The 16464-nt window shown below is 42.2% G+C and overlaps 1 protein-coding gene and 1 long non-coding RNA gene across 2 annotated transcripts in view; one reads left to right on the forward strand and one right to left on the reverse strand.

Annotated features, from left to right (window-relative positions):
* Window positions 1-16464, reverse strand: part of LOC135903724 (uncharacterized) — a 188516-nt gene that overhangs the window by 162052 nt on the left and 10000 nt on the right. The window lies entirely within an intron of this gene.
* LOC139049697 (uncharacterized) lies at window positions 4934-7764 on the forward strand. Its single transcript, XR_011508505.1, has 3 exons — window positions 4934-5151; window positions 5935-6043; window positions 6226-7764. It is a non-coding gene; the product is annotated as an uncharacterized lncRNA (long non-coding RNA).

Below are 16464 nucleotides of genomic sequence, written 5' to 3' on the forward strand. Positions count from 1 at the left end.
GGGATGTCACTCATCAAAAAGGGTCGCTCTCGCGGATGAGAATGCACTCATTTCAGACTTTATGGTGTCGTCAGCGGTGACGCAGACGTCATTTGAACTCTAGAAAGGCAGAATATACGCGGATGTTGTTGTTCATTAACTGCGAAAGTAGGGAGAGTTTGGCTGCTAGAAGTCCGCTATCCCGAAATGAAATCGTATTTAACCGAAATAAATGTGTTCGCACCAGTTTTAAGCAAGTAGCTATGCTGTCCTTTTGGACATTATGTCCTGTTATGGTTTGAACACAGGAGTGCCTGCTATGAACCTCAACATAATACGGTGCATCTTGGCCAATTTTTTTTTTTTATACCTGTTACGACACCGGACCGCCCCTCTAGCCCTGCGTATATTGAGCGAGGATTACATGCAAGCCTCTTGCAGGTCGCTGCACGCTACTTTTCCCTTTAATTTTGCTTCTTAAGACTTCTTTTGTGGTTTCCTCTATATTTTCTTTTTTCCCGTTGTTTTCTTTAGCCTATTTTGTGGCTACACAGAGGCCATGTTCTCGCTAATTCGCAGCAGTAACTAATAACGACGACCCTTTAGGCTGAGTAAGTGAGCCTAAAGAAAGAAATTCAAGGTAGGGGCGGGGTGAAGGAAGGAGGAAGAGCGAGCTTCGTCGTTTGAATGCCCCCACTTCTGAGGCTATAGGGAATATTCAAGCGAAGTCTATATAGGTACGCCATTTTCAAGTCCTACTCACAGCTTACCTTGTGCTGTTGGAGATAAGCGGATCTAGACGATGCTCACCTTTTCTTTTTGCCTGGCTGGCTTTACAATATTATTGCGACATCGATGACGTCAATGCATACCTCCTGTATTCGCTATGTCGTTACCTCATGCCAGTCTGCGCTAAACGGTTCAGCATAATACACAGGCGTTCTATCACACTTCTCAGCGACCTGTAAAAGCTGCCACTGACACCAGTATGCGTGTACAGCATTCTGTTGCTCGGAATGCCTTGCAAACAACAGGTTCCAAACTAAAACATGTTTGCAAAAGTGTTTGCAAAGAACAGGCTCCAGACAAAAACATAAAGATCAGTTGGCTACATTATAAGCACGCGGAAACGAGCACGCGAAAGTCTGGCAACTGCGATAGTTCCATGCACATGACAGTGCCAGATTGAGGCAGAAAAACCTGGCTTTCGTTGAACGGCCACTAAGGATACTGCACTAGTTATTGCCTATGTAACAATACGGAAGAACGGGAAAGAAGTCGGGAGGGAGTTTCCAGTGCGTTTACAATACTAAGCAGCTGTTGTACTTGAGCGACATGTGTACTTTGTGCGATAGGTAAGAGAGTGTGCTTATCTGTTTGCTTGGTAGTACTTGGTGCTCGTGAATGTGTGTGCTTACAGTAGAAAGCAAACTTGTACAGATGATACTCACGAAATGTGTCTGTCAGCGCAAAAGGATATAATTTTGCTGGACACGCGCGTCCCACTTGATGGGGAAAGTCATTATCGCTTTGTGAACGGTACTACGGATACACAGCCATGCATCTCCCGCTCTTGGGAAATATTGTTGTTACTGCTCACTAATATACAACAGTTATATGCGAGTATGTAGTTCGTGTGGTGCCTGACATAACTTTGGACGCGGGGAGAAGAAAATGTAAAGATACATTTTGGCCAAGGTAAATTTATGAGGAATGTTTAGCTCGGGAGCTCCTATCTAAATACATGGCAACGGAGAAATCGTTTTTCTCAGCATCCACTGCATTAAATTTGATGAGGTTTTTTGTTACGTATAAAAGGAAGAGAAGACTATAGTGGCCGCCGAAAACAGATCTCTTTTATTAAGGTCACCAATATTTTTTTTACAAATGTTGAAAATCGCAAGACAAATAAAGAAAAGAAAGTAACTGAACACCAAGTACGAATAGTATGTCACTTCGTATGACAGCGACCAACACGAAGCCAAATCCCGCAGGTCACCCCCCCCCCCCCTTATTTCTTGTCACTAAAATTTTCATCTGTTAACTCAGACACAAATGAAGATATGAAAGTTTATTGAATTCGCCTAATAATACCTCTTAAGCAGACAAAACTTAGGCATCATACACCGTTCTCAAGAATACCACTAATTTGCGAGCAGGACTTTTGCAACATCGTCGTAAGTATTCTAGCAGTTACACGTAAGCTATAAATTCATATATCAAATTTGTTCCTTTTAGTTGCCCTAAGAAGTGCAGTTTGGAGAACTGCATTATCATTTTTTTCGGTGAAGAGTTACTGATTTGTAAGGTTCATGCTTCAATTTTGCAAAGACTTGCCGATTTTTTGCAATTTTCCTAACGCGTACGAGGTCATAAATGAAAATTCTGACTGCTAGAGTTGTTTGCATTCACCTTTCTTTCGCAAATGCGAAAAGTCTTGCTCAAAGCGGTCCAACGTTTCGAATACGGAAATCGGAGCTTTTCCAGAGCTAAAGCTTCCTTTTAAAAGCAGTGTTTGCCTGGTTGCGTAACACACAGGGTTACGACCTGGATTTTCTTTTTTTTTTTTCATGAATGAGGTTCACCGAATAATTAAAAATTCTGATAATTATACGGTAATATTGCCGTTAACCAAGGCAATCAAATAAGAAAAGTACCATCCCTGCAGACTTCTGCGAACTCTCAGCAGTCGGACGTACAATTTGCGTTACACACACACACACACACACACACACACACACACACACATATATATATATATATATATATATATATATATATATATATATATATATATATATATATATATATATATATATTGTGACTGCATAAGTTATGTCAGGCACAGTTAGATGCGGTGCAAAAGCAGTTATTTCTTTCTACGTGTGCTGAGCGTTTATACATATATATATATATATATATATATATATATATATATATATATATATATATATATATATATATATATATATATATAACTGCTTTGTTACGAAGTGCGTTTGGTAGAGTGAGTGAATATCGTATTTTCGTATGTGGCACTGAGAAAGAAAAATAAAAGACAGCTTGAGTTGGTGCATTGCTCATACTGCATATGACATCGCGTATTTGCAACGAACACCTGCAGCAAGGACGTTCCTTTTGTAAAGGGGTGTATTTAATAATTCAACTGGTAACGTCAAGCGTAACCGAGAAGTCAGGCGACGCACAGCAGGAACCGTGCCAAGCACTGGCAATCTCCGGCTGGCGCAGTGGTTGCACTGCAGGTATCGCACAGACGATCTGACTGGCCTTGTCCGTTGTAAAGGTTGGAGTCGGGCATGAAATAGATGGTAGCTGGCTAATGCCGTCGTCCAACTTATCCACGCTGAGGACGTTGTTGAAGGGAAGGACTGCTTCTCATCGAGAACGAGGAATATGGGTTTATTTACAGTATCTACGTAAGGACGTTGCAGTTCATCAGTCTAGCATGACTGCGAGAGAAAGAACACTGACAAAGGGTACAGAAGCAGAACAGAGCGCTGAAGTTCCAACAATTTATTTTTATTTTCTGAAAGCACCGCTTGTATATACAAGGTATCCCAACTAACATGCACCAAAATTTAAACATATGTAAATGCCATGTAGTTGGACACAACCAAGGTAAGGATGTTTGCCTTCGCTTGGAGATTCTCAGACTTTTTTTGCATTCCGCCTAATTACAGTAGTCTTAATCAGCTCAAATATTATTAAATGAAAAGTATATCAACGAGAAAATTCTAGAGCAACGTGGAAACCTACCGATACTGCTTTCTGTTGATCAATACGTGCTACATAAGCTTTTTTTTTTTTTCAAGCGGGAAAGAAGATAGTGAATTTATACGCAAAATTGCCGCGCAACTGGCCACTCGAAGCACTTTGCGCGTATTCGCGGGCTCCTTTCACGCTCGGAAAAATATTTATGACGTAGCACGTATTGAGCAATAGAAAGCTGTATCCGGAGTTTTTCATGTTGCTGTACGATTGTCTCGTTGATACTTTTCATCTAATTGTATTTGAGAAGTTTATTGTCGACAATGTTGCTAAACAACGCCAACCGCATATGCTGGGTAATTACTTACGGCGTAATTTTTCCCGATCACCATCAGTAAAACTATATGTATATAGAAAGTTTGTTTGTACTAAATTAGAATGCTCAAGCTCTATCTAGGACCCCCAAAAGAAGACTAAACTTTCAACAATTGAATCCGTCCAGAATAGTGCGGCTCGTTTCATCCTATCAAATTACTCTCGGAATACCAGCGTATTAATGGAATGTAGTTGGGGCAGTTCCCGGATATCTAAAGTCACAATTTGTGTACTTGTATGAAGAGGCAGCCGTCGTAGCCACAATTTATTCAGGCCGGCCAGCCTTGGTGCTGCGGGATCCGTGGTACCGTGGCCGCTCAGGTTGAGCATGCTAGCGTGTTCTCTTCATGCGCTACATGCATGTCAGTCGTCTTCTTTATCGGCTCTGGATGCAATAGTCGCGCCGTTACAGGTCCCCCATCCTGGAGCGAAGCACGATTGAAAGATGTGCCATAGAAGAGGATGGGCAAAGGGGGTGCATTGTCTTGTGCTGCAGGCCCCGTACACTCTCTCAAGTTCAACAAATGGCCACAGAGGGCACGCTGCTGCTAACAAAACCAGCATAGTAAAATCACTTTGGGATGCTTACGTTAGTTCCAACATTTCCCGCTAGAGGCGCCGTAAAAAGCGCAATTTTATTATACAATCTTTCTCTTATAATTACGGAAGCATTTTTATTACATAAAAAAGCGGGCAAAATTATCATTGCCAATTAGATATTGCACTATTTATTAGCAAGTTTATTGTTTCTTTGTTCTTAAACGCAAATAGCGTTCAGCATCATCGATCTTTCACGTGACCTCTGGCCTGGATTTAAAATTTTTACCGGTATTTTCGAGTGCACGGTGGCACGGATTCATTCGTTCGTACACTCAGACTGGTTGCGTCTTTGTTTCTAAAACTAGTTTATTGCGCTTCGATGTCTCGCGTTATTTAACTTGGGGTGAAGTGACGTGTTTGCAAACGGACATGTAAGCCCGAAAGTTGGGTTTCGGTCGTGAGCCATTAGGAACACGTCTGCATCGCAACGGGAGCTGGATTTTGCTGCGGCTGACAACGGGAATAACGGTGAGTCGTTTAACACCGCTGCTTGAATCGTTATATAATATCCGTCTCATTGACTTACAGGCGGGGACAAGTTAAGGAGCTAGATGCTGCATTACATATGGGCAGTCAGGATCTCAGTTGCCGTTATACACACACACGATCAGGAAAGAAAGAGCGATATCGGAACGCGCGTCTCATTTTTCATCTTATTGTAGCCGTGCTCATAGGTGACTGAGTAGCGTTATCAATTTACATATAAAACTTTTTTGGGAGTCCGCCGGCAACTTATTTCGTCCACAAAACCGAATAATCATTTGGTAAAATGAAGTGAAAGTACAGAATTTAATGTATTAAGCAGTTGCAAGCATGATAATTCACCCATATTTCGTACTTGTTGGTTCCAAATGTTCTTGCTGTTCAGTTTGGTTTACCGTAGGGCATTTATTTTTGCAGTGGTGAAGCGGTGCATCACGTTCGTGCAGAAAATAATGCATTAATTAGTTCTAATTTATGGAACCAGCATTGTGATCTCTTCTAGTGTATAATGAACGCACAAATGTTCTCATTTGTGATCTTAATGACACTTAAGCTGTTGACATGCATTGTAGTTAGGCAGACATCAATGTTATGGACAATAGCAATATTTATTTAACATGCTGCTTAAGCACCCTAGAACAAACAGTATACATTTGCATGTATTCTGTAGTCGCAAACCATTACAGTATATATGTCACACCTTTTTGCATTTCATATTGCAAAATCGTGCTTTTTCCATTTCTGATTCAGTCAAAATTTCTGTTCCAGACATGCAGTAATGAGGACGGCACCACTATAAAGCAACACGCTCTACGCACTAAATGGAATCTGCTGCCTGCTAAAACAAGGCTGTGTGGACGTTGCCTGCTATTACAAGGTAAACAACACAGGTTTCAGAAATAAATGTGCTTGATATATGCTGTATTGGCTGGCTATTTGCAACAGATATGAATGTTTTTCATATTTATGGTTCAGTATAATTGGTTTGAACATAAAAGAAAACACACATGAGTTTGGCTAATCTGTGCTGTATCTCGTGTCATCGTTCTGCCCCAACAGAGTCTATGCCAAGCACATCTTGGTCATCACAGGAGCTCCTATCTACACCAACAGGAAGGGGCTGGAGCTGAATTTGCAAGGCTTTTACACCACGAACAAAGAAGCGCATGCAGAAGAATTTGGATGAGATATCAAGTCTGCAGAGGACTGTGCCAAGACGGAAAAGAGCTTCAGCCACCATTCCACCAGCACGGACATTTGGCTGAGTCATCCAGGTAACTCAAAAAGAACTTTCTAGAAATTCTTCGTCTTCAGATGCACCTGCAACTTCTGACCAAGCACAGACGACGCTGGCCAAAAGAGTTCCATCAGTTTGCCCTTAATCAGCTTCCTGGCCATGCAGACTCCATTTGTGCCAAGTGTCACTTTTCATCCATAAATGCAAGCTTTTTCATTGCCCATTCTCCTTAGAGATCATTCATCCTCATCCAAACATAGTCAACCGATTCTTCACTGATGCTTAATACCAGTCATTGTCTAGTAGCCTAACATATCTGTAGCAGTATCTTCTAGAGTATGTTGTCATGCACAATTCCTCTCCTGAAATAGCTGATGCAGCATCGGGATGGGCCTTGCATTAACCTACACACCGTGTGCTATGTACTATATTACTTTTCTTGATTTTAAAGCCTTCAATGCTTGCAGAGCAGAGTGGCTTCTCTCTTGAATGCAAGCTTTCTCATTTTCCATATTCCTAGTCTCGTTGATGATTGCTCTTCTTCCTCCATAGCCTGGGTCTTTGCGCGAGCTACATTGAAGTGATTGATTGCAGAATCTGGTTTTGTTGCTGCACTTGGTTGTGGTAACCGTGTTATGTTTCTCGGACGTGGGGGCTTGGTCATTTGCATTGGTAAGCAGTTTCTCGAGGTAAGCATTTGCTCCTGCAGTCCGCACAGCAACATAGACTCCCACTATACACACACCATGACTGGTGCTCCCCATTCGTTCTTTTCTGCTGCAACGATGGGCAGATTGTGCTTGTGGCCTACTTCGGCCATGATTTACTCAAGACTGAGACCAGCATACGTGCTTACATGGTCCGACATGTATGAAGTTGATAGCACATCCCGCAAAAGTGGCTGATGAAAGCGACTTGTCCATATTGAGACAATGTGCGACACCAAGTGTGAGCCACACATTAGCAGCCCCCCAAAGAAAAGAAACGTGCAGATTGGGAAGGAGTCAATGCTAAAATGCTGGGTAGTCCGTGTCGCTGTGTTGGCTGCAGCAGCAGATGCCTGCGTCACCCGATAGCATCGCAATGCAAGTTGCTCACCTTTAACGGTGACTGCCGCTGCAAAGGTGGGACGCTCTGCCCAATCTGCTTGTGCCGCTGGTTGTCACTCGTTACCAGACCGCCATGTGCGACGACGACGGTGAGCCGTTTACGAGCTCGCGTCAATGATGCCAGCGTATCCCGATATGCAAATTTCATTTCTGCTATTGCACGAGAATGTACACTGCTTGTCTTCTGCCAGTAAAGTCGCACATTCTGTTTACTCACTTGTGGCTGTTTGTATGGGCGTCAGTAGAGGCTCAGTGGGCGTCAGTAGAGACCGGCGTCAATGATGCCAGCGTATCCTGATATGCAAATTTCATTTCTGATATTGCACGAGAAGGTACACTGCTCGTCTTCTGCCAATAAAGTCACACATTCTGTTTACTCACTTGTGACTGTTTGTATGGGCGTCAGTAGAGGCTCTTTGGTCTCCTGGCAATTAGAACGCACCGGCTATGCTGCAGTCGAGGCATGCCACATAGCCGGCAGGGCGAGCACGGCGCATGCGAGCGGATACAAGGGTACACGACCGGCGAGACGCGACCATATTGAATATTTCGCTTAAAAAAAACACTTCCGCTTCCTGTTTTAGCAGCGCCATCTGGCGTCCACCTAGGTAAGTTCCATGTGCTGCCGCTGCTTATTTTCAAGCCACTGCGCAAGGTAGTTTCCCTTCTCTAGTTGCAACTCGGCAAGCAAAGTTAAGGTGTATTGGCCAATTGTTGGCGCGTGCAGAGAGTTCAGGCCGTAGAGGGGAACAATGCTGAATACAGTGTCGTCGAACAGCGTGCTTGGTGGCAGTGATGTTGCTAGTGTCATTGGTATGTCGGGTTTTGCAACCTGGGAGAGATGCACCAGGCAGCATCAGCAGCATAGGTTGTGAACAAGGCGCAGCCACAGTGATGCCGTAGTACGAAATCAATACCTGCTGCAGGTTCTCGTAATACCCAAGCCTGTAGAAGTGTGAGCTCCAAAAAGGACGGTCTGGCAGCTCGCAGCTTGCGTGGACGCAGCACAATTGTTGGTCACTCAAGTTGTGGACGTAGAAGTTTCTCGAGCTGAAGAAACCAGATGGTGGCACTCCTCCTGCAACACTTCGTACGAACAATGAAATATTACATGTATACTATAACACGTGGATAGAGCAGTGGCTCCCCTTGAACAAAGTGTGTGGGAAACGGCAGAGAAGAGGGTTCCTAGTAGCATGTCGACAGGACCTGTTAGCATCCCAATTATGTTAATAAAGACATTGGGCCCAAAATTTAAGCAAACATTAATTGAGCTAGTGAGCAAAATGATAACGGACAGTAAAGTTCCTGATTGGTGGAGACTAAGCAGGATGAACATGATATACAAGAGAAAGGGGAACAAAGCCGAAATAAAATTAGCATATTTAACGTATGTGCTACCCAAACTTGAGTACGCATCATCCATCTGGCATCCCTCGGAAGCTTATCTCACCGATGACTTAGAAGCCGTAGAAAACTGCACTACTCACTTCATTATGTCACAGTATTCAAGACCCCCCCCCCCCCCCCCCATATCAGTGTAACCACCTTAAAACAAACTGTCTCTTCCATTGCTTGCTTCACGGCGTGTAACTTCTTGTCTTTGCCGTCTTCACACTTTTTTTTACTTCACCCAGTCAGGACACTTCCTCTTAAAATGCCCGTTCAGAACATCATCCCGTTTTATCTCATACTCACCCCTTGACGGCGATAAAGTGACCGACGACGGCGATGGGCAGCTCATTCTTCCCCTATGCCTAACACTTTGTAACGCACCAACGGATAATATTGTTTCCTGCAGCGACCGCAAAACATTTTGCAAAAAACTAAATGATTTTGATAATGCCAACGTAACCACCTAAATACCACACTTGTCTTATTGATATTTATTTATTGCCTCGTTGCTACTGTTTATATGTTCGTTGTTCTTCTTTTTGTAATTTTCTCTTTTTCATGCCTATTACCATCAATGTGCAATTTCTTATGTTACTTTCTTATGAAGCTGTGTAGCTCTGATGCAAGCCCCCCCCCCCTTATGTAATGTCTTCGGGCCCTTAAAGTTGAATAAATGAAATGAAACTGAACAACTACTGTCTTATAACAGTGGCGCCAGTGGATTACAGGCTAGTGGTGCAGATTGTAAAGGACAGACTGCAGGCTTGGGAGGAGGGTGAGCAGGTGCTGGGGGAACTACCAAATGGGTTGCAGAAACAAAGGAGGTTAGAGAACAACCTGTTCTCATTGATGCAGTGCATAAAAATAGCAGAAAAGGAGTACAGGCCCCTATGGCTAGCATTTGTGGATATCAAGGGAGCCTATGACAGTCAAGGATATTGAGAGGCCTTGTGGGACATACTGAGCACACTAGATGTGGAAGACAGAGTAACTAATCCCTTTGAAAGATATCTATAAAAGTGACAAGGTGCTTATAAAATGGGAAAAAAGGTATCTTAGCCTATAGAGATACAGTGGGAGCTTAGGCAAGGGTGCCCTCTGTCACCTTTGTTGTTCGTGTTGTACCTACAAGGATTAGAGATAAAATTAGAGAGGAGTGGACTTGGTTTCAACCTTTCTTTTTTCAAGCAAGGAGGATTGAACAGTCATTATCAGGACTAATGTACACGTACGACATTGTATTTATGGCAGACAACAAAGAAGATCTGTAGGGATTGATGGACATGTGCAGTATAGGTTAGGTTTAAAGTTTAGTAATGAAAAATTGGTAGTCATAATTTTAAATCATAACCAGGGCGGCAAGCATAGGATACAGGAGGTGACGCCGGGGGCAACGGATAAGTACAAATATCTTGGTGTGTGGATAAACAATGGGGCTGAGTACCTATTGGAACATGAAAGACTAAAGGTGGCAGGTATGCAGCTGTAATGAAAAATAGGGCACTGCATAATTACAATAGGTACGAGGTGGTGAGAGGGATTTGGAAAGGGTGATGGTTCCTAGTCTGACTTTCAGCAATGCGTTCCTGTGCATGAGGTTCGAGCAAGGTTGGAAATTAAGCAGCAAGGGCCAGGTAGGCTTGCTTTGGGAGCACACGGAAATAAACCAAATCAGGGGGTGCAGAGTGACATGGAATGGACATCAATAGAGGGCAGGAAAGCTAGCAGAAAGAAATATATTGAGGAGCAATTGAGAGAAATGGTGGGAAAGCAGTAGGCAAGGAATGTTTTCAGTTACTTGTACATGAGCATGTTGACAAAAATTGGAGGAAGCGAACCAGAAAATTGTCACGCAAATGTATGGACAACAGGATGAAAGCAAGCCTTGAAACATGGTTAAGAAAAAGGTTTAAAAAAACAGAGGGGTCTGTGGAAAACAGGGATGAAAACGAAATCAGCGCTGGGAACATACAGAACTTCCAAGCAGGACATCGCCAAAGAAAATATATATGGTAATTCTAGGGAAAGCGCTTTGTTTGAAGCCAGAACAGGACTATTGTGGACTAAGATAAGACGTACCAAGTCAAGTACGTAGGGATAGACATGCTATGTGGTGCGTGTAGAGAGGAAGAGGAAACAGCTGAACAGCTGATACTTTTCTGTGAAGGGCTGAACCCTGCAGTTCAAAGCAATGTGGTGGACTTTTCTAAAGCATTTGGGTTTAGGTACAGTGGAGGAAAAAACATTAAGTGGGTAGAAATAATGAAATGGAGGTTATCTGACTGGTGGCTAAAATCAAGGCAAGAGTGAAAATTTCACTTTCTACTAACTACAAAATACAGTACCAGTCAAGGCTATGTGGCATGTGCTGCCAACCAAATCAATAGGTTCAGCCTCCATCCTTCCATCCATTCTTCTTTCCTTTTTCGAGAGACCACACAACGGTGGAAGTTGCAAGCACACAGCATCGGAAGGCTTGCCTGCTGCTGCATACGGTGAAATCTCGAATGGCGATAGCATAAAGGTTGCGATGGTCGGTGAAGGCATTACAAAGGTTGTGCTTCAGGCGTCACCATGGTTGCGAGAGTGAAATTTGCACCTAGTGGAGATGGTGGAGAGCCTCAAAATCGGTGATGAGTGAGGTGCACTCGAACGAAAAGCACACAGCTTGCGGGAAAGTTCAAGAAAGGAGAGTGGTGTGCTGTAGAATAGCCAGAAGCACAAACGCTTGGCCCAGTGAATAAATACCCCGGTAAGAGTCGTCACACAGCTGCCTCTGAGATGAGGTGCAGACTCACGGACCGAGTAGAGGTTCGATGCTACGGCCGGCGTATGCTGGCGATCAGCACCGATGGACGCAGGTTATGTGGGACGATAAGATACATAATGATGCAATGGTTCAGATGGCGAGAGCTGTTGTGAGGGAGCACCTTTTTCACTGTTTCACCAAGTTTCACTGTGTTTAGCAATAAAATATTTTATATTCAGTGGTCGTTTATCTCAGTTGTTCACATTCATTTGCACTCGGAAATTTCACAATTCAAACACTCAGTATGCATGTGTCATTGCACTTTTCAGAATCAATACTGGACCACTGGTGAATTCTAGCATTTTAGGCTGACACAACGGGTCAGTCTTTCTAGAAAAAAAAACAAGAGCATGCGCGACATATACACGTTCTAATATCGCTAGCGTGATAACGAAAATGCCATAACAGAACTACACAGCTAATAATGTTGGTGTGCATGTTTCTTTGTTTGATACAGAGCAGATGTCTTTGTATACAAGCTCATTCCAGTCTGTATATGAGTTTGTTTGAAGCACCCGTTCATTGCATGGGTTAAAGATTTTGTTTCTTCCAGGTATCAGTTCACCACTGTTAATAACCATAATTCATCCTTTTTCCAAGTACACTCCGGCGTCTCCCAAGGGAGCGTGCTTGGCCTTTAGCTTTTTCTAATATTTATTAACGATTTACCTAACTACATTTCTTACCAAATCAGAATTTTCGCTGATGATTGTAATTTTCTGCCAAATTCGTTCTAACGATGATCACTTAACCCTACAATGTCACCTCGATTCAGTAGCAGCATGGTGCTCTGCCTAGCTCATGCAACTGAACCTATTGAAATCAAAATTTCTGTCTTTTATTAACTGTTAGTCTCGAACTGAAACTGCTTATATGTACCCTAAATAATGCTACAGTCGAATAGGTAACTACATACAAGTACCTCGGTCTTCTCTTTCATTCAGACCTAACATGGACCCATCATATTAACCATATTCTTGCATCTGCTTAGGTCTCCTAAAGCATAACTTGAAGCATTCTCCTCCTCATCTCTAATTACGGGCCTTCTGCACACTAATTAGACCTAAAATTGAATATGCTTCAGCTATTTGGGACCCTCATCAAGCACATTTAATAAATAACATTGAAATATTGCAGAAGCACACAGTTTGTTTTATTTACTCTAATTACTCACATCATACCAGCATACCAGCCAAAAAGTTGCATGTTTATCACTTTTTCATAAGCTGCATCATCACTCAACACTTCATAATGACTTTTTTCTTTTGCCTTCTTCCATCTTTGACCAATGCAACCACCTGTTTAAGGTTCAGCTCTTGTCATGTCGCACATATAACTATGTACATTCTTTCATACCACGCACCATAACTGACTGGAATGCTCTGCCTCCACGTGTTGTTACTGCCACTGATCTCGATAAGTTTTGCAATCTGTTGTCTGCCTCAACCACTGCTTAACATGATGCATATATTATCTAATGTTTGAACTGTTTCTTCTTACTTTGCATTTCTTATAATGTAGATCTTGTTTCATTTCATTTTATGCTGTTTGGAAGACGTATATTGGTATAATTTTTGACTACTGCCTTGTTCATGTTGCTTCTTTTCGTTTTCTTTGTGCTTGTCAGAATTACAAGTATTTGGTACTTACATTTTAATGTTGCATGACGTGAGCTAAAAAAATTTTTTAGTGAATTTGTGGTATTGTATCTTTTATCAATTGCCTGTACCCCCCCATGTAATACCCACAGCCTTTAGGGGTATCTGGTACAAATAAAAAAAATAAACAACTGCGTGGCTTGTCTTGTAACCTCGCTAGCATTGCTCATAAGAGCTGCCATTAAAATAATAAACGACTCATTTGTAACAGTCAACTTCACGCATCACTCGAAACAGATCACTTCGTGTGCCATTTATAGAATACAGCAGAAGAGCAAAAGTAGCCTTTCACAGCATTTGAGCACATTGATCTAATGACAGCGATGCCATTCAGGTTATGGTATAACACACCAGGATGCTATGTTCTTCATTATTGTCTTACAGGACTGCAACAGGAGCCAAAAGCCAAGTGTATATTATTGACTTCAACCCAATACACGAAGCTTAAGAGATTACTAAGGTGACTCACATATAGGTTAAATATAAGTGACATTCAAATTGAGGCTTGGTGAACTCCTCATTCTAAACCAATTGTTTTACTGTTTATTGAAACAAAAGAAACTACCTGTGTCAGGTTAGTTATGCAACATCTTAACATACACTGGAACTATGTTCGGAATCTGTAATTATGTAGCTTCTAAGATGATACAAATTCGTGAAATGAATCAAATTCTTTTCCTTTCAAGTGGCTACCTTTTCAATTTACCACCTTTTCAAAATTCGTTTCAAGTGGCTACCAAAAGGGCAGGAACAGTTTCATCGTAGTCCATGGCACAATTCGATAAGCCTGATAAGTCCTCTAAAGGAAGCCGTGTTGCCTCGACTTCTGACAAAGCCGTATTCATTTAAAAGATCTGACTCTGATACCCGAAACCACAATTGTCACCAATGAAAGGTGCTTTTCAGTAATTACTGCAATGATTGAACGTAGATAAATATTGGTATAGTGCTGCACAACCCTTCTTCCTCCATGTCTTTATACAGGAAGCACACTTGCCATTTTCAAGCAATCTGGTACAAGTTGTGCATTCATAATAGTATTAACAATAGTCAGCAGTACAGTCTTCAGGTACTCAAAGCTACTGTGCAATATGTCAGCAGAGATAACATCTGGACCTGGAGATCTCCGGTCATTGAAGCTGAACAAAATACTGCATGATGATGATAAGTCGAGTTTTATAGCAACAGAATACTGGAAAGATGATCCTCTGAGCATGTGCTGTGGTAGAAAAGTCTAACCAAGCGTTGACTACAATAAAACAGTGGTTCGGTTGGGAGCACCCATGCTCTCTGAAGCAGAGGTGAAAAATGTGTCAATTTGGTCTACTACTGTTATAAACCTTGATCAAAAATTATTACTTATTAGGTCAGATAATGTAACACAATTACGACCAGTGAGTTCATTAACCAAAAGCAATGTTATATGAATTAGAATGCGATTCCTTAAACGTGTGAACTTGATGGTGTCGTTTTACGGCACCAAGCAAAGCAGCTGCTCAGAGCTTATGTAAAATGCATTTTGCAAAGTATAATTACATGCTCTAGCAAATTTGCTTTCTACTATATCTAATAACGTGTGCAACCTAATCCAAGGGCACTGTTGCTTCCGTTGCCTCAATGGCACTTATCTTTTACCAGAATTCATTAATCCAGAGTAAACTTGAACATATGAATCATAGATGGAATTTGCAGGCATTTTTGATAAGAATGTGCTCCAATTGTAGTTTCTAAGAGATAAATAAAGCTTATGTCTACCAGTAATCTTAAACGTACAGTGGCACTTGTACTTTGTGCATCATTAGCCTGTAAGAAACGACAACCCGCAAAAGTGATCAGATCTTTCTTGTTCCACAGAAAATAAAACATATCATGTTGCTGAGGTCATACATTGTCAAGGCATGAGGACAGCAATGTATTGCCTAGAAACTTCACACGTGAAAGACAGTTGATTGTAGGCTCAATCCCAACCGATACCTAGAGTAATACAAGTATAAACCTGCCGTGGTTGCTCAGTGGCTATGGTGTTGGGCTGCAGAGCCCGAGGTCGCGGGATCGAATCCCGACCATGGCTGCTGCATTTCGATGGAGATGAAATGTGAAGACACCCGTGTACTTAGATTTAGGTGCACGTTAAAGAACCCCAGGTGGCCAAATTTTTAGAGTCCTCCACTACGGCATGTCTCATAATCAGAAAGTAGTTGTGGCACGTAAAACCCCATAAATTACTGAGCACATGCTGGTGGGCAAGTTGGTTATGCATGATTACAAAGAAGGCGCCAAATAAAACAACAGACGAATGAAGGAGACATGAGACACGTAGGCGCACTAACAACTGAGTGCTTTATTTCTTGAGATGGGAATATATAGCTGCTGTCAAGGATCAAAACAACAAGAAGAAACACGGCCGTGGGCGCATCTTGGGAGCGACACTTGGAAGTTATTCTGTATTGTGGCTTCCTTGCGCGATGCAGATGACGGCCCTGTTTCTTCTTGTTGTTTTGATCCTTGACAGCAGCTATATATTCCCATGTCAAGAAATAAAACACTCAGTTGTTAGTGCGCCTATGTGTCTCGTGCCTCCTTCCTTCATCTGTTGTTTTATTTGGCGCTGCATTCTTGGTAGAATTAAAGAGTCTGAAACTTGCCGATTCAGAGCGCGACGCTACTCTTACTGAAATTAACGAAAAGCTGTCCAAACTAGACGAAGTTCTCGCGATATCCAAGGCAAACGAAGAAAAGATACTTAAGCTCGAGGAAACAGTACAGCACTTACAGAATGTTGTGGCTGCACAGGGAGAACAACTGATAGATTTTGAGGACCGCAGCCGTAGGAATAACTTAGTAGTCTTCGGAATAAAGGAAGATGCTAGTGAAACCCGGTCCGATCTTGAAAGAAAGCTTCTTCAAGACATTTGCAGGGACAAGCTAGGAGTGAATATTGATTCTCTGGAACGTATACACAGAATTGGCAAAAAACGCTATAATCAACCAAGGCCTGTTATTCTTCGGCTCTACAATTACAACGAAAAAATAGCCGTACTTACAAATGGCCACAAACTGAAAGATTCCGGAGTGTCAATATCTGAAGAC

Source organism: Dermacentor albipictus, chromosome 9, assembly GCF_038994185.2.
Source record: "Dermacentor albipictus isolate Rhodes 1998 colony chromosome 9, USDA_Dalb.pri_finalv2, whole genome shotgun sequence".
NCBI classification, from domain to species: Eukaryota; Metazoa; Arthropoda; class Arachnida; order Ixodida; family Ixodidae; genus Dermacentor; species Dermacentor albipictus.